At 40.3% G+C, this 19878-nt stretch overlaps 1 long non-coding RNA gene across 4 annotated transcripts in view; it reads right to left on the bottom strand.

Moving 5' to 3' along the window:
• The window catches only part of LOC149746837 (uncharacterized), a 444764-nt gene that overhangs the window by 392670 nt on the left and 32216 nt on the right, over window positions 1-19878 (bottom strand). Inside the window, exon 1 of one of the 4 annotated variants that reach the window (XR_016388616.1) lies at window positions 1608-17942. The exons of the other annotated variants lie outside the window; for them this stretch is intronic. This is a non-coding gene — a long non-coding RNA (uncharacterized LOC149746837). Of the gene's footprint in view, window positions 1-1607; window positions 17943-19878 lie in introns of those variants that run through there. 4 annotated transcript variants of the gene reach the window in all.

The following is a 19878-nucleotide window of genomic DNA, read 5'->3' as shown; positions in this document are numbered from 1 at the left end:
CTTATATTTTTAGTATATTAAGATAGGTAAGTCAATGTGTATTGCCTCAGATAAAGAAAACATACTCCTTATATAGATGAGAACATTCTGAATAACAAAAACATTCTATCTACTTTCACCATAGTTTCACTTAACAAAATTGTTAGTTGTGCAAAAAAAAAAACTCAGTGTTTTCTTTCAGATAAAAAATAGATAAATAATAAGCAATAGAAAGTGGACAATTAAATTAATTATTCTTTTGATATGCACAATGTAAAATTTCCTAAGGAATTGTGATAAAAGAGATTTCACTGGAAATGAAAATTCTTAATTCATTTGCCATCTCTCTGGTCAATCCTCAGATTGACACTTACAGAGCAAAGCCTGTCATAATTCTTCAGCTTTTAACTTATCAAAGGTTTATTTTACAAATAAAAATTACACATGCGTAACCCACCTCCCAACTTAGTGAAATTTAACTTATTCTTTGTCTTTGTTAGATCCATTCCAAAGTGAACAGTTTCTCCCCTCTCAATCTGATCTCAGGCCCACCTGGCTCACAAATGCTTTGAATGTGAAAATTCATGAGAGCTTTGATAAAACATTTAAAAGAAAAACAATGTCTTATTTACATCAATCAGTATCTACTGAGGCGCCCTGGACTGAATTACGGAAGGGAGGGAGAGCATCTGAAAAGTGTAAACTCCTAGATTTTGTCCATAAACAAAATTAATCTTTAAGTAAAGATTTCCTCTACCATTGACTCAAATCTATCTTTGAAGAGTTCGGTGCGGGGTGGGGGAACCTTCAATATGGCAGAGGAGTAAGACGTGGAGATCACCTTCCTCCCCACAACTACATCAAAAATACATCTACATGTGGAGCAACTCTTACAGAACACCTACTGAATGCTGGCAGAAGACCTCAGACCTCCCCAAAGGCAAGAAACTCCCCATATACCTGGGTAGGGCAGAAGAAAAAAGAAAACACAGAGACAAAAGAATAGGGATGCGACTTGCCCCTCTGGGAGGGAGCTGTGAAGGAGGAAAACTTTCCATATACTAGGAAGCCCCTTCACTGATGGAGAAGGGGGAAGGGGTGGGTAGGCTTCAGAGCCACAGAGGAGAGCGCAGCAAAGGGGTGCACAGGGCAAAGTGGAGAGATTCCCACATGGAGGATCGGTGCCGACCAGCACTCACCAGCCTGAGAAGCTCGTCTGCTCACCCGCCTGGTGGGTGGGGGCTGGGAGCTGAGGCTCAGGCTTCGGAGATCGGATCCCAGGGAGAAGACTGGGGCTGGCTGCATGAACACAGCCTGAAGGGGGCTAGTGCGCCACAGCTAGCCAGGAGGGAGTCCGGGAAAAAGTCTGGAACTGCCTGAGAGGCAAGAGACCATTGTTTCAGGGTGCACGAGGAGAGGGGATTCAGAGCACCGCCTAAACGAGCTCCAGAGAAGGGTGCGAGCCACGGCTATCAGTGCAGACACCACAGATGAGCATGAGACGCTAAGGCGGCTGCTGCAGCCACCAAGAAGCCTGTGTGCAAGCACAGATCACTATCCACACCTCCCCTCCCGGTAGCCTGTGCAGACTGCCAATGCCAGGGTCCCGGGATCCAGGGACAACTTACCCAGGAGAACACAGGGCACACCTCAGGCTGTTGCAATGTCACGCCAGCCTCTGCAGCCACAGGTTCGCCCTGCATTCCATACCCCTCCCTCACCAAGGCCTGAGTGAGCCAGAGTCCCCTAATCAGCTGCTACTTTACTCCCATCCTGTCTGGGCAGGAACAGACGCCCTCAGGTGACCTACACGCAGAGGCAGAGCCAAACCCAAAGGTAAACCCCAGTACATGTGGGAACAAGGAAGAGAAAGGGAAATCTCTCCCAGCAGCCTCAGGAGCAGCAGATTAAATCTCCACAATCAACTTGATGTATCCTGCAACTGTGCAATACCTGAATAGACAGCAAGTCATCCCAAAATTGAGGCGGTGGACTTTGGGAGCAACTGTAGACTTGGGGTTTGCTTTCTGCATCTAATTTGTTTCTGGCTTTATATTAGTTTAGTATTTAGAGCTTATAATCCTTGATAGATTTGTTTACTGATTTGGCTTCTATCCTCTTTATATATATATTTTTTTCCCTTTTTCTCTTTTTGTGAGTGTGTATGTGTATGTTTCTTTGTGTGATTTTGTCTGTATAGCTTTGCTTTTACTACTTGTCCTATGGTTCTGCCTGTCCATTTTTGTTGTTGTTGTATTTTTCAGTATAGTTTTTAGTGCTTGTTACCATTGGTGGATTTGTTTTTCAGTTTGGTTGCTCTCTTCTTTCTTTCTTTTTTTAATTAATTTTTATTTTTAATAATTTTTTAAATTCTTTATTTTAATAACTTTATTTTATTTTGATTTCTTTCTCTTTTTTTTTCCCTTTTCTTCTGAGCTGTGTGGCTGACAGGGTCTTGGTGCTCCAGCCTGGTGTCAGGCCTGAGCCTCTGCAGTGGGAGAGCTGAGTTCAGGACATTGGTCCACCAGAGACCTCCCAGCCCCACATAATATCAAACAGCAAAAGGTCTCCAAGACATCTCCATCTCAACGCTAAGACCCAGCTCCACTCAATGACCAGCAAGCTACAGTGCTGGACACCCTATGCCAAACAACTAGCAAGACAGGACAACAGCCCCACCCTATAGCAGAAAGGCTGCCTAAAATCATAATAAGTTCAGACACCCCAAAACACACCACAAGATGTGGTCCTGATGACTAGAAAGACAAGATCCAGCTTCATCCAACAGAACACAGACACCAGTACCCTCCACCAGGAAGCCTACACAACTCACTGAACAAACCTTACCCACTGGGGTAGACACCAAAAACAATAGGAACTATGAATCTGTAGTCTGCGAAAAGGAGACCCCCAAAACAGTAAGTTAAGCAAAATGAGAAGACAGAGAAATACAGAGCAGACGAAAGAGCAAGGTAAAAACCCACCAGACCAAACAAATGAAGAGGAAACAGGCAGTCTACCTAAAAAAGAATTCAGAGTAATGATAGTAAATATGATCAAAAATCTTGGAAATAGAATGGAGAAAATACAAGAAACGTTTAACAAGGACCTAGAAGAAATAAAGAGCAAACAAACAATGATAAACAACATACCAAAAGAAATTAAAAGTTCTCTAGAAGTAATCAATAGCAGAATAACTGAGGCAGAAAAACAGATAAGTGACCTGGAAGGTAAAATAGTGGAACTAACTACTGCAGAGCAGAATAAAGAAAAAAGAATGAAAAGAATTGAGGACAAACACCTCTGGGACAACAGTCAACACACCAACATTTGAATTATAGGGGTCCCAGAAGACGAAGAGAAAACAAAAGGGACTGAGAAAATATTTAAAGAGATTATAGTTGAAAACTTCCCTAACATGGGAAAGGAAACAATCAAGTCCAGGAAGCACAGAGAGTCCCATACAGGATAAATCCAAGGAGAAACACACCAAGACACATATTAATCAAACTATTAAGAATTAAATACAAAGAAAAAAATATTAAAAGCAGCAAGGGAAAAGCAACAAATAACATACCAGGGAATCCCCATAAGGTTAACAGCTGATGTTTCAGCAGAAACTCTGCAAGCCAGAAGGGAGTGGCAGGACATATTTAAAGTGATGAGAAAGTAAAACCTACAACCAAGATTACTCTAACCAGCAAGAATCTCATGCATATTTGATGAAGAACTTAAAACCTTTACAGACAAGCAAAAGCTAAGAGAATTCAGCACCACCAAACCAGCTTTACAACAAATGCTAAAGGAACTTCTCTAGGCATGAAACACAAGAGAAGGAAAAGAACTACAAAAACAAACCCAAAACAATTAAGAAAATGGTAATAGGAACATACGTATCAATAATTACCTTAAGTGTAAATGGATTAAATGCTCCAACCAAAAGACACAGACTGGCTGAATGGATATAAAAACAAGACCCGTATATATGCTGTCTACAAGAGACCCACTTCAGACCTAGGAACACATACAGACTGAAAGTGACGGGACAGAAAAAGATATTCCATGTAAATGGAAATCAAAAGAAAGCAGGGGTAGGAATTCTCATATCAGACAAAATGGACTTTAAAATAAAGACTATTACAAGAGACAAAGAAGGACACAATATAATGATCAAGGGATCAATCCAAGAAGATATAACAATTGTAAATATTTATGTACCCAACACAGGAGAACCTCAATACATAAGGCAAATACTAACAGCCATAAAAGGGGAAATCGACAGTAACACAATCATAGTGGGGGGCTTTAACAACCCCCTTGCAGCAATGCACAGATCATCCAAAATGAAAATAAATAAGGAAACAAAAGCTTTAAATGATACATTAAACAAGACGGACTTAATTGATATTTATAGGACATTCCATCCAAAAACAACAGAATACACTTTCTTCTCAAGTGCTCATGGAACATTCTCCAGGATAGATCATATCTTGGGCCACAAATCAAGCCTCAGTAAATTTAAGAAAACTGAAATCATATCAAGTATCTTTTCCTACCACAACACTATGAGACTAGATATCAATTACAGTAAAAATCTGTAAAAAATACAAACACATGGAGGCTAAACAATACTCTACTAAACAACCAGGAGATCAGTGAAGAAATCAAAGAGGAAATCAAAAAATACCTAGAAACAAATGACAATGAAAACACGATGACCCAAAACCTATGGGATGCAGCAAAAGCAGTTCTAAGAGGGAAGTTTATAGCAATACAATCCTACCTCAAGAAACAAGAAACACTCAAATAAACAACCTAAGCTTACACTTAAAGCAATTAGAGAAAGAACAAAAAAAACCCGAAGTTAGCAGAAGGAAAGAAATCATAAACATCAGATCAGAAATAAATGAAAAAGACATGAAGGAAAAACTTAAAAACATCAATAAAACTAAAATCTGGTTCTTTGAGAAGACAGACAAAAATTGATAAACATTAGCCAGACTCATCATGAAAAAAAGGGAGAAGACTCAAATCAACAGAATTAGAAATGAAAATAGAGAGGTAACAACTGACACTGCAGAAATACAAAGGATCATGAGGGATTACTACAAGCAACTCTATGCCAATAATATGGACAACCTCAAAGAAATGGACAAATTCTTAGAAAAGCACATTCCAAGACTGAACCAGGAAGAAATAGAAAATATAAACAGACCACTCACAAGCACTGAAATTGAAACTGTGATTAAAAATCTTCCAACAAACAAAAGCCTAGGACCAGATGGCTTCACAGGTGAATTCTATCAAACATTTAGAGAAAAGCTAACACCTACCCTTCTCAAACTCTTCCAAAATATACCAGAGGGAGGAACACTCCCAAACTCATTCTAGGAGGCCACCATCACCCTGATACCAAAATCAGACAAAGATCTCACAAAAAAAGAAAACTACAGGCCAATATCACTGATGAACGTAGATGCAAAAATCCTCAACAAAATACTAGCAAACAGAGTCCTACAGCACACTAAAGGATCATACACTATGATCAAGTGGTGTTTATTCAAGGAAGGCAAGGATTCTTCAATATACACAAATCAATCAATGTGATAAACCATATTAACAAGCTGAAGAATAAAAACCGTATGATCACCTCAACAGATGCAGAAAAAGCTTTCACCAAAACCCCACACCCAATTATGATAAAAAACCCTCCAGAAAGTAGGCATAGAGGGAACTCACCTCCACCTAATAAACACCATATATGACAAACCCAAAGCCAATATCATTCCCAATGGTGAAAAACTGAAACCATTTCCACTAAGATCAGGAACAAGAAAAGGTCGCCCACTCTCACCACTATTACTCAACATAGTTTTGGAAGTTTTAGTCACAGCAATCAATGATGAAAAAGAAATAAAAGAAATCCAAATCAGGTACACGGACCTCTCACTGTTGTGGCCTCTCCCGCTGCGGAGCACAGGCTCTGGACGCGCAGGCTCAGCGGCCATGGCTCATGGGCCCAGCCGCTCCGCGGCATGTGGGATCTTCCCAGACCAGGGCACAATCCCGTGTCCCCTGCATCGGCAGGCAGACTTTCAACCACTGCGCCACCAGGGAAGCCCTAGTCACCTTATCTTTGAAAAAGGAGGAAGAATATACAATGGAAAAAATGACAGCCTCTTCAATAATTGGTGCTGGGAAAACTGGACAGCTACATGTAGAAGAATGAAGTTAGAACACTCCCTAACACCATACACAAAAATAAACCCAAAATGCATTAAAGACCTAAATGTAAGGCCAGGCACTATCAAACTCTTAGAGGAAAACATAGGCAGAACACTCTGTGACATAAATTTCAGCAAGATCCTTTTGGACCCACCTCCTAAAGAAAGGGAAATAAAAATAAAAATAAACAAATGGGACCAATGAAACTTAAAAGCTTTTGCACATCAAAGGAAACCATAAACAAGACGAAAAGACAACCCTCAGAATGGGAGAAAATATTTGCAAATGAAGCAGCTGACAAAGGATTAATCTCCAAATATACAAGCAGCTCACGCAGCTCAATATCAAAAAACAAAACAACCCAATCCAAAAATGGGTAGAAAACCTGAATCGACATTCTCCAAAGAAGTTATACAGATTGCCAACAAACACATGAAAGGATGCTCAACATCACTAATCATTAGAGAAATGCAAATCAAAACTACAATGAGGTATCACCTCACACCGGTCAGAATGGCCATCATCAGAAAATCTACAAACAATAAATGCTGGAGAGGGTGTGGAGAAAAGGGAAGCCTCTGGCACTGTTGGTGGGAACGTAAATTGATACAGCCACTATGGAGAACAGTATGGAGGTTCCTTAAAAACTAAAAATAGAACTACCATATGACCCAGCAATCCCACTACTGGGCATATACCCTGAGAAAACCATAATTCAAAAAGAGTCATGTACCACAATGTTCATTGCAGCACTATTTACAATAGTCAGGACATGGAAGCAACATGTGTCCATCGACAGATGAATGGATAAAGAAGATGTGGCACATATATACCATGGAATATTACTCAGCCATAAAAAGAAATGAAATTGAGTTATTTGTAGTGAGGTGGATGGACCTAGAGACTGTTTTACAGAGTGAAGTAGGTCAGAAAGTGAAAAACAAATACCGTATGCTAACACATATATATGGAATCTAAAAAAAAAAAAGTGGTTCTGAAGCACCTAGGGGCAGGAGAGGATAAAGATGCAGAGGTAGAGAATGGACTTGAGGACACGGGAAGGGGGAATGGTAAGCTGAGACAAAGTGAGAGAGTGGCATGGATATATATACACTACCAATTGCAAAATAGATAGCTTGTGGGAAGCAGCCGCATAGCACAGGGAGATCAGCTTGGTACTCTGTGTACACCTAGAGGGATGGGATAGGGAGGGTGGGAGAGAGACGCAAGAGGGAGGAGATATGGGGATATATGTATATATATAGCTGATTCACTTTTTTATACAGCAGAAACTAGCACACCATTGTAAAGCAATTATACTCCAATAAAGATGTTAATTAAAAAAAAAAGGAGTTCACCCATTTCCAACTATAGGAAGGTCCTTGGGAAAATAGAATCATTTATGTTTAACTGAGAATTTACTTAACAATTTTGTCATAATATTAAGTCTTCAAAGAAATGCTTGCTTATTGATATCTTCTGGTAAACACATAGGCACACATAGCATGATTAAAATCCTTTGCAAAACAAAGCCATTTCAGTTTTTCCAACCCTATTATAAAGTTTTGACTGTTCCCTTTAAGAAGTGCTTATTGTCACACAAGGGGGTCAATGATTAAAAAAGAATTATGTCTTTCTGGTTTTTTAATTGGAGAATTCATGAAGTGCTTTTACAAAGAACATTTAAAAAATCTCCAGCAGTTTGTTTCATTCATAGCTCCAGGACCTTTGGCTAAAACCAAAAACCCATTAGCTTTTCTGAAACATTTCACTGGGCATCACATCTTATGTATGAATAGGCTCCCCTAAGGGCCCACATTATCCTCAGTGACACCTTTATTACAGTGTCCCATAATTCATAAGCCGGCCCCAGTGCATTGTGGTCATATCACGGCAGAGGAAGCAAAGTCTGACAGTACTCTGCTATTGACTAAACAGGACAAGGACATCCTGGTTCTATTTTCTCCACTTCAGTCCAGAATCATAACAATCTGTAACTCATACCAATAACCATTCCATAGAGTATAATTCCAGTTCTAAGGTAGAACACTACTTTATACTGATAAAATACAGTGGGTCTATGCATCTCATGGAAACTGGAAAGGAAAGTAAAATGCTGAAATGATAAACATTTAATATATAGCAGAGAATATTCTCTCTCTTTCCTGGAATAACAAATCTTCTGGGTTACTTGTTCACAAATGTTTTGCCCCATGTTTGGGGATGTCTTTAGCAGATCAACTAATCCTACAGCTCCTCTACCCTACTTGTCTCTGCTTGCCCAAATAGAAAGGACTCAGTAGAATGAATGGATCCTAAATAAGATACCAAATGAAAAATATCAAGAAAATTAACAATTTCTAGAAAAAATACACCGACATTGACATAGTAGAAAAAATAAGCTACCTGTCCAAAACCATGGGAGAGACTCTTATAGACTATATTAGTTTCCTATGACTGCTGTAACAAATTACCACAAATGTGGTGGTTTAAAACAACAGAAATTTATTCTCTCAGAGTCCAGAGGCCAGGTGTCCAAAATCAGGTTCACTGGGCTGAAATTACGGTGTTGGCAGCTCCATACTCCCTCCAGAGGCTCTGGGGGAGAATCCTTTCCTTGCCTCTTCCAGCTTCTGGTGGCTGCCGCATTCCTTGGCTTATGGCCCCATCACTCCAACCTCTGCCTCCACAGTCTCATGACCTCTTCCTCTTCTGTCTGTGTTCCAATCTCCCTCTGCCTCTCTAATAAACACACTTGTGATGGCGTTGAAGAACCACCCATATAACCAAAAGTCCTGATCTCAAAAATCCTTAACTCTATCAACATCTGCAAAGACACTTTTTTCACAATTACAGGTTCCAGGAATTAGGAAGGAGATATCTCTTGTTTTCGGGGTGGTGGTGGTATTTTTCAGTCTATCACACAGACCAAGACCACAGTTCAAAAATTTAAACAAAATTTAGACAAAGAAAATGGTAAAACAAAACAAAACAAAACCCTGAGTTGTCCATAAGCCTCACACCATGTCCTTATGTCATGACTGTGTGATGTCAGGTGTTCAGAGTCATGTTCAGGCCTCAGTCACAATGATGTTTGTGGATTAATGGATTATCTGTCTTTAGGCAGCCACTGACCAATTAAGAAACCAATTTCTCTAACATTTGTCTAATAACAGAGATCACTGTAATGGGAGAAGGCAATATCCTTACCCGATACTAAAGTAGGACCAAACCTGTTCTCTGATTATCCTTTAAGGTTTTTGATCAAAGTGTTTTAGCTTAAAAGTTATCTGGAGACCAACAGTTTTTTTTAAACTGTTCACAGGATATTGTCACTGACACCGATAGTTTACAAATAGGGAGGAAGAGTTTATTTCAAAAAATGTCAGGTGAGCCTCTGGGAAAATATCAGGCCAGCTTCTGGGTCACTGGTGCTTAGCTTTCAGCTGCTAATGTATGTAAATGAGTCCATCCAGGGGCCCAGCTGTTGTATGTTGAAATGTACTGATGAAACTAAATTGGGATTTTAGAGAACACAAATCAAATTGCAAGCAAAATGACTGAAATACACCAGCCCTCCTTTGAAGCATCATAGGCCAACCCAAGAAAAATGACTAATGGGTAATAATACACAGTCCTGACAGGAATCATAAGCTAGGAAGGAAGTCGCATGTAAAATAATAATAAAGAATATTAAATTGCCACCAGGCCCTGCTAGAGACAAATGAAAATGGAACAGACCTCTCACCACCAGTCACTTATTCAATCCCTTTAAAAATGTCCCCAGAATCTACAGATAGAGAATGCTTTCACTCATATTCCGTTTCTACTAGAAATGAATGTTTTCTCAGATCTGGAAAAGGCAGATAAGGGATAACCTTCTGAAAAGGAGGCCCTTAGAGGTAACCTCTGGCCAGTTCATCATCCTTCCTTGGGCAACGAGGTAAGAAAACAGGCTGCCTTTATCAGCTACTGGTAGGGAAAATTATGAACTTTCTCCAAGATATCCATAGTTTGATGGCTTTTCATTTCTTCTCTTATAACATCATTCTTTTTTTTTTAAGTCTACATCTTTATTTTTTATAACATCATTCTTGTATGTAGAATATGAAGTAATTTTTAATTGTCCACGTAACTTACATAATATTATTACTTTATTTATTTATTTATTTATTTTTGCGGTACGCAGGCCTCTCACCGTTGTGGCCTCTCCCGTTGCAGAGCACAGGCTCCGGACGCACAGGCTCCGCAGCATGCGGGATCTTCCCAGACCGGGGCACGAACCCGCGTCCCCTGCATCGGCAGGCAGACTCTCAACCACTGCGCCACCAGGGAAGCCCCATAATATTATTTTTACTTTAAGTGATTTCTTTCCTTCACAAGGTAATTAGGGGACTCTGCAAGTTTAAACCCAAAGCTCAGTCACTAGTCACTAGTAAGGAGTGAGCCCCTGCTGCCTGCTCGCTCCTTATATCAAATTATAAGCAAAACCCAGCCTGAAGCTCCCGGCCCACGCACCTCAGCAACAGCCCACACAGACCCCTGCAAAGGACAGGTAGCAAAACACTGCAACACAGGACAAGCAGCCCCTAATCTTAGATGGCAGCTTATTTCAGAGTATTGTTCTAGTCAGTTGCCCTGTTTGCTCCTCCTTGACTTTACTGACCTGTTAGGACAGCAGTTCTCAGCCCTAGCTGCTCATTAGAAATATCTAGGAAATGTCTGTCAACATACCTGAAGTCCAGAACCCACCCTGGTCTGAGATGGGGCCAAGGCATCAGCATTTTTCTTAATTCTCTAGGTGACTCTAATGTGTAAAAGGTTTGAGAACTATTGTTCCACCTCGCTAGCTTCTGTTCCTTTTTACCTTCCACTTCTTCCCAGACTTTCTTCCACACTCACCTACCCAGACCCACCATATTTACCCACTCCTTTTCATCTTTCTAGGGCCTCTTGACATTCCTTTTTGCCATCTGTTGCTCTCCTCCAGACTCGATACACGGCCTGGCATGACTTTCCGATCAATTCTTTTCCAGGTCCTGGCTTCTCCTGGCTTTTCCCAATGGAACACCCACCAAGGTTACAAAAATACCTTAGCAAGGGTCTAACTACACACCCACCACTTCCCTCCTTCACTTAAGCCCAGCTCAAATCTGACAATCCACATAACCTTTTCTTCTTGGAACCCAGCAACATTCAACACCTTACTCTACATTTGGACAAAACGTCTTACCCTGGGCAGTCCCTTGTCCACCTAGCCATTCTCCTTTCTATCACAGGGCTTCTCAACTTCAGAACTATCACATGTAAGGGCAAATCATTCTTTGCTGTGGGAGGCTGCCCTGTATACTAACAGAATGTTTAGCAGCATCCCTGCTCTCTGCTCACTAGATGCCAGTAGCACTCTTCCCCCAACCTGTAAAACAAAAATGTCTCAAGACATTACCAAATGATCCCTGGTGAGGGGGAAGAACTGCCCCCCCATCCCAAATCCTATTGAGAACCACTGCTCTGTCTGTATGTCTAATCCCCCAAACTACTTCAATAGAGTTGGTTCCTCTGCCATCTGGTATGTATTTCCTTCCCAGTTTCAATTTCACCCAAGTTTACAATCCATTACTCTGAAGCATCTACTTCCACATGAGTTGACAACCTTCAGCTTTGATTCAGCTTCCCAAATGATGCCAACTCCAAAGCAGCTAAAACAGATTCTCACACCTGTTACTCATCCTTAACCCTCCTGTTGCAGAGGAACAACTGTGACTTCTCCATTACATACCTTTGTTCCATAAAGACTGGCCTTACGCTATAAGCCCCTGTAAACACTAAATTAATTTATATAGCAATGAGAATATTAATAGACAGAACATAGACCAAACCCTTTCTTAACATTAGAAATGCTAAGTTGGCTCCTGACTCTGAACACACTTACCTTCATTCCTCCCTTTGACTTGTGGAACAGGAATTATAATGTTCTTGCAAAGCCCTTTGAAATTCCAGATTGGGTGGAATTTCATTTCAATTCATTTTGAGTAAGAAATCTTAATTATTTGAGCTAATGGAGAGGAATGAAGCACCAAAAATAGAAAATCCATGAAATACAAATTTAAGCACATACTGCCACAAACACATATTCTCAAATTCTCAGAAATTAAAAGGTTACTAAAAGTTATTAGACTGGTTTTATTGTGTGACTCATAAATCATCCAAATGGAGAATTGCTAATATGTTTGAGAATTACATTACTGGCATAACACAGCCAGAGAAGTGACCTTCCATAGTTCTTCATCACAATTGGAGGTGATTTTAATGTCAACTTTTTTGGTAAGGTTAAATAAAAATTTTTACTTGCTTTATAGTTTTCTATATTTTATATTATCTTTATGAAACCCATATTATTTTTATTGTGATAAACTATACATAAAATTAACCATTTTAAGTGTACAATTCTGTGGCATTACATGCATTCATTGTTGTGCAGCCATAACCACCATCCACCTCCAGAACTTTTTCATCTTCTCTGACAACAGTTTTCTTTTTTGTTTTTTTTAACATCTTTATTGGAGTATAATTGCGTTACGATGGTGTGTTAGTTTCTGCTCTATAACAAAGTGAATCAGTTATACATATACATATATCCCCATACCTCTTCCCTCTTGCATCTCCCTCCCACCCTCCCCATCCCACCCCTCTAGGTGGTCACAAAGCACCTTATCTCCCTGTGCTATGCGGCTGCTTCCCATTAGCTATGTATACCGACAACAGTTTTTAAGAGATACTCCCTCCCTTCTGTCTACTAATAATCTGCTAAATGTCATTTTAAGTTAATTTCCTGTAGCTCTTATTGAAATAAATGTAAAGTCTACCAAAACAGTAGTTCAAAAAGTTGTTTTGAAGGACAGCATTTATATAGGTTTGTAAATTCAACTTTCTTATACAAAAAGAGAATCCTTGTCTTTCATACTCATGCTTCAAACATTCTCACTACTCAATGTCTGACTAATCCTGTCCATCCTCCATCTTCCTGTCAACAGCCTTCACTGACTTAACATGTGCAAGCCCCAAAGGTTCTTTTCACCTGTTAGATCCAGAAACTAAAATAAAAGTAGTGATTTTCCTCACTTATCCCCAAATTGACGCAAACCTAGAATGAAACTACATGATGATAAAAACATGAAGCTTTTTTGAGAATTCTTTTAAGACGCTGGGTAGAAGAAGACTATGCATTACAGGGGAGAAATATAACAACAATATAAGGAAGTTTCACTGTTGTGAAACTTTGTCATAGTCAGTTTGGGCTGCTGTAACAAAAATACCATAGACTGGCTAGCTTAAACAACAAACATTTGCTTCTCACAGTTCTGGAGGCTGAGAAGTCCAAGATCAAGGAGCTGGCAGATTTGTTGTCTGATGAGGGGCTGCTTTCTGGTTCTAGACACCTGTCTTCTCATGTATCTTCACATGGTGGGAGAAATGAGGGGGTCTCTCTGGGGTCTCTTTTTTTTAACTTTTTATTTTATATTGGAGTATAGTTGATTAACAATGTTGTGTTAGTTTCAGGTGTACAGCAAAGCAATTCAGTTATACATATACATGTATCTATTCTTTTCCAAATTCTTTTTTCTGGGGTCTCTTTTATAAGGACAGTAACCTCATTCATAACGGCTCCATCCTCATGACCTAATCACATCCCAAAATCCCCACCATCAAACACCATCACATTGGGGGTTGGGATTTCAACATATGAATTTTGGAAGGACATAAACATTCAGTCCTTAGCACTGTTGTTTTTTCTTGCTCACGTTTTAAAAGAAACCCTCTCAGATCCCGTGGATAAAACTTTGACCTTACAGCTGTGTTTCTGACATAAACTCAGGGAGAGAATTTATACTTTGAATACACATGGTTCTGAGCAGAGAAAAAAAAACATATCTGCTATTTTAAGGTCAGAGCATCATTGTACAGGTCATTTATTTTTTAAAAGTCCTTGAAACTGTCATTTAAAAAACCAACAACTCTCACCAGCTGAACATTTGGAACCGTATACTCTAGCATTTCAGGGAAGTCAAATTTCTTTCCTACAGCTCTTAAGAGGCACCTCTTGAAACTTTCCAGTTAAGATTTTCAAAACTGTGTGACAAATAACAGGCCTAGGGGAAAGCCCATAATATGGCTGTCAGTGAACTTAACTTCCACCATAAAATGGAAATGTTGTCAAGTATTTTGGGCTTTGGAGCAGCTGCCACCTAATAACTATTCAGAAACAAATGCCCAAATCAGTTTAGGTCTCATCATAAACTCTGACTTTCAATTCAAAGAGAAGGACAGTCATTTTTATGTATTTATTTATGAAAACTACAGTTAGAAATTTCTCAAAAAAACACATATATAGGTACACAGAGGGATAATTGATTCTTGGTAGTGTTACCAAAAAAGTAAAGGGCAATTTTAAGTTAGCTCTTTTTCTCCTTAATACCTAAATTAACATAAGCATTCATTCATTTATTCAACAAATTTTTACTGAAGATCTGTTATGTGCTAGGCAGCATGGAGCCCTGAAACAAAAATAAAGAAATAAATGCTTTTTTTCCCCTCCTACGAATGGGCAGATAGAGGTCAAAGGTGAGTGAATATTAAGACCACGCCATAAAGTAGAAGCAAGCAACCCAAGTCACCAGGAAATCTAAAATCCTAGTTTCATTTCCCTTACATTCCTCTCACTCTAACCTATGACTTTTATTCAATGCTTTCCAAAGAAGAAAGATAAAGGCTAAATAAGAAAATACTTCTACTCCCCTTTCCTTTTATATACAGAAATGAGGGCTTGCTCTTACCTTGGATTCTTTCTCACCCACTCAGAAAGTAACAGAATGAATTAATGAGGAATAATTTGTAAATAATTTGGGAAATTGATGTCAGCTACTATCACAAAAGAGAAGCCCAAAATTTTAGAATCTGCCATTACTGTGCTTCATCTTTTCCACTTTGAAAAACCAGGTGGGTGGGAAGAGGGGGGGCAACACGCACAGGTTATCATTCTTAGTAGCTATTAAATGTATCAATATTTTTTAAATTGTAGGGGGGAAGTGCAAACATGCAAAGTGTGTAAGGCCTAACATGGCTAAGTTTTCTGTGATTTTTGGTAGTTCCAGGAGTAAAGGCCCTTTAACTGACCTGTTCACCATTTTGCTCTCTGTTGTTGAAGGTAAGGAAAACACACCTGAAAGGATATGCCTGTGTCTCAAATATATTAGGGGCTCAATTAATGATTGTTGAAAGTTGAACAGATGAGTTGCTATTTCAGCATTCTTGATGCATTACAGCAGGTGCTTGATAAACTACCTACTAAATAAATAATTTATTATGTCTCTCTCAACACTCCCTAATATGTCTCTTGATGATGAGATCTAGGGATGAGCAGAAAAAAAGAGTTTCTCATTCAAACACGGTGTTCCCAATATTATTGCAACCGAATCTCATGTAAAATTGCATGACCTGAGAGGTTTGAAGGGAGAGGAAAGGTGAACAAAACCTTAGCCCACCCCTGCAGCCAGGTGCTCTGCATGTGACTTAATGTACATAAACCTTACCCCATAAACAGCTACCTAAGCAGTTTCTAACTTGCTATGCCCACCAAACACATCCCCCACAGAGCCTCAAGGGGTCTTCGCAAAAAGGAATCCTCTGATTATTCCACACTTGCTTAAAACTCTTCATCCCTAATAACTAATGTCCAAATCCTTCAACATGGTATGTGAGGCTCTCATTGCCCCTTCAGCTGTTTTTTGTTTGGTTGGTGGGCTTTTTCAGTTTTTTTTTGGCTGTGGGTTTTTTGGGGGGGGGGGAGCTTTTTTTCTCATGAGTTTCTGGTTCTTACTATCTCCAGGTCTTTCCTCATTAAGTTGGCCTCTGCTTAGAAGGCACCTCCACTTCCTCTTCTTTACCTTTAAGCCTCAGTTCTGGCATCTCCTCCTCTAGCAAGTCTATGGCAGGAGTTAGATATCCCCCTTTCTCACTCCTATAACTACTCAGACTATCCCAGCACTGCACTTCCTACTTATTTTGTCATTATTCATTCAGCCCCCTTACTAATTCTCAGTGCTTACTCATTCGTGTATCTATATCAGACTGGCACAGTCCCGCACATAGTAGGTACTCAAGAGATTTTGAATGAATGAGTGACTGAGTGGTTGTACATGGAGAAATGTTGCAGGAGCCAAGTTAAGAGCTAATGGCTTAAAGTGGCCCTTGAAACCTCTTTTTTACTCAGCCCCATAGGCCACTCTTATCTGTGAGTAGAAGGAGAGGTGATTTCTGGCTCCAAAGGAGCATTGGCCTTGAAACTTATTTTGTGAGCAGAGTAAAGCGGAGAACTTGAGAGACTAATATTTCCCTAAACTATCCATCAACTACAAGCCCAGCAGATACCAGCAGTTTTCAACCCCATCACCACCACCCCCATCACCAAGTTCTTTTTTTTTTTTTTACGTGTTGTTGTTTTTTATTTACTTTCTCATATAATTTTTTTTTTCACATCTCCACTGGAGTATAACTGCTCTACCATGGCGTGCTAGCCCCTTGCCTACAACAAAGCGAATGAGTTATACACATACACATGCTCCCACATCTCTGCCCTCCTGCGTCCCCCACCCCTCCCCTCCACCACCAAGTTCTTAACCACAAACGAAGGTGAACTCCTCCCTGGAATTCTACAAGTTCAGTATATCTTTAATGTTTAGGACTTTTGTCTTTTAAATTCATGTAAGTTTCCAGTGAAACGACTTAATTCCCCAACTCATACATCCACACCTCAATTCGCTAAACTGATGTTCCAGGAAGGTGTCCCATATTCACTTTATAGCTTCCCATCCTTTTCCAACTCCCCCAAGAAGTGCCTCGTTAAGAAATATGGGATACGTTGTAGTTCCTCTTCCGTACTACATTCTTACAAACCAAGCATCAGCCATAATTAACGAAAAAAAACTAGAATAAAAACAGAGTGGGGGGGCTTCCCTGGTGGCGCAGTGGTTGAGAGTCCGCCTGCCAATGCAGGGGACACAGGTTCGTGCCCCGGTCCGGGAAGATCCCACATGCCACGGAGCGGCTGGGCCCATGAGCCATGGCCGCTGAGCCTGCGCATCCGGAGCCTGTGCTCTGCAACCAGAGAGGCCACAACAGTGAGAGGCCCACGAACAAAAAAAAAACAAAAACAAAAAACAGAGAGGGGAGGACCTTCAGAAATAGAAAAAAGGGGGAGACTGGTTCAAGATGGCGGAGTAGAAGGACGTGTGCTCACTCCCTCTTGTGAGAGCACCGGAATCACAACTAACCGCTGAATAATCATTGACAGGAAGACACTGGAGCTCACCAAAAAGATACCCCACATCCAAAGACAAAGGAGAAGCCACAATGAGATGGTAGGGGGGGCGCAATCACAGTAAAATCAAATCCCATAACTGCTGGGTGGGTGACTCACAAACTGGAGGAAACTTATACCACAGAAGTCCACCCACTGGAGTGAAGGTTCTGAGCCCCAGGTCAGGCTTCCCAACCTGGGGGTCCGGCAAGGCAAGGAGGAATTCCTAGAGAATCAGACTTTGAAGGCGGGCGGGATTTGATTACAGGACTTCCGACAGGACTGGGGGAAAGAGAGACTCCACTCCTGGAGGGCACACACAAAATAATGTGCACATCAGGACCCAGAGGAAGGAGCAGTGACCCCACAGGAGACTGAACCAGACCTACCTGCTAGTGTTGGAGGGTCTGCTGCAGAGGCGGGGGGAAGCTGGGGCTCGCCGTGAGGACAAGGACACTGGCAGCAGAAGTTCTGGGAAGTACTCCTTGGAGAGAGCACGCCCAGACTCTGCCATTAGAGCAGACTACCAAAGAGCCCGGGTAGGCTCCAGTGTTGGCTCGCCTCAGGCCAAACAACAAACAGGGAGGGAACCCAGCCTCACCCATCAGCAAACAAGCAGATTAAAGTTTTACTGAGCTCAGCACACCAGAGCAACAGCCAGCTCTACCCACCACTAGACCCTCCCATCAGGAAACTTGCACAAGCCTCTTAGATAGCCTCATCCACCAGAGGGCAGCCAGCAGAAGCAAGAAGAACTATAGTCCTGCAGCCTGAGAAACAAAAACCACATTCACAGAAAGATAGACGAGATGAAAAGGCAGAGGGCTATGTACCAGATGAAGGAACAAGATAAAACCCCAGAAAAACAACTAAATGAAGTGGAGATAGGCAACCTTCCAGAAAAAGAATTCAGAATAATGATAGTGAAGATGATCCAGGACCTCAGAAAAAGAATGGAGGCAAAGGTAAAGAAGATACAAGAAATGTTTAACAAAGACTTCGAAGAATTAAAGAACAAACAAACGGAGAGAACAATACAATAACTGAAATGAAAAATACACTAAAAGGAATCAATAGCAGAATAACTTTGGCAGAAGAACAGATAAGTGACCTGGAAGGCAGAATGGTAGAATTCACTGCTGTGGAATAGAACAAAGAGAAAAGAATGAAAAGAAATGAAGACAGCCTAAGAGACCTCTGGGACAACATTAAACACAACAACATTCGCATTATAGAGATTCCAGAAGAAGAAGAGAGAGAGAAGGGACCCGAGAAAACATTTGAAGAGATTATCGTCAAAAACTTTGCCAACATGGGAAAGGAAATAGCCACCCAAGTCTAGGAAGCACAGAGAGTCCTATACAGGATAAATACAAGTAGAAACATGATGAGACACATAGTAAGCAAACTGGCAAAAATTAAAGACAAAGAAAAATTATTGAAAGCAGCAAGGAAAAAATGAAAAATAACATACAAAGGAACTCCCATAAGGTTAACAGCTCATTTCTCAGCAGAAACTCTACAAGCCAGAAGGGAATGGCATGACATATTAAAAGTGATGAAAGGGAAGAACCTACAACCAAGATTACTCTACCCAGCAAGATTTTCATTCAAATTTGATGGAGAAATCAAAAGCTTTACAGACAAGCAAAAGGTAAGAGAATTCAGCACCACCAAACCAGCTCTACAACATATGCTAAAGGAACTTCTCTAAGTGGGAAACACAAGAGAAGAAAAGGACCTACAAAAACAAACCCAAAACAATGAAGAAAATGGTAATAGGAACATACTTATCGATAATTACCTTAAACATGAATGGATTAAATGCTCCAACCAAAAGACACAGGCTCACTGAATGGACACCAAAACAAGATCCATATATATGCTGTCTACAGGAGACCCACTTCAGACCTAGGGACACATACAGACTGAAAGTGAGGAGGTGGAAAAAGATATTCCATGCAAATGGAAATCAAAAGAAAGCTGGAGTAGCAATACTCATATCAGATAAAATAGACTTTAAAATAAAGAATGTTACAAGAGACAAGGAAGGACACTACATAATGATCAAGGGATCAATCCAAGAAGAAGATATAGCGATTATAAATATATATGCACCCAACATAGGAGCACCTCAATACATAAGGCAACTGCTAACAGCTATAAAAGAGGAAATCGACAGTAACACAGTAACGGTAGGGGACTTTAACACCTCACTTACACCAATGGACAGATCATCCAAACAGAAAATTAATAATGAAACACAAGCTTTAAATGACATAATAGAGCAGATAGATTTAACTGATATTTATAGGACA

The sequence above is a fragment of the Delphinapterus leucas genome, chromosome 18, assembly GCF_059928025.1.
Source record: "Delphinapterus leucas isolate spDelLeu-1000000601 "Yukka" chromosome 18, BTC_Dleu_Yukka2, whole genome shotgun sequence".
NCBI lineage: Eukaryota > Metazoa > Chordata > Mammalia > Artiodactyla > Monodontidae > Delphinapterus > Delphinapterus leucas.
Note: the sequence above shows the minus strand (reverse complement) of the source record. Positions and strands in the feature narration are given on the sequence as shown.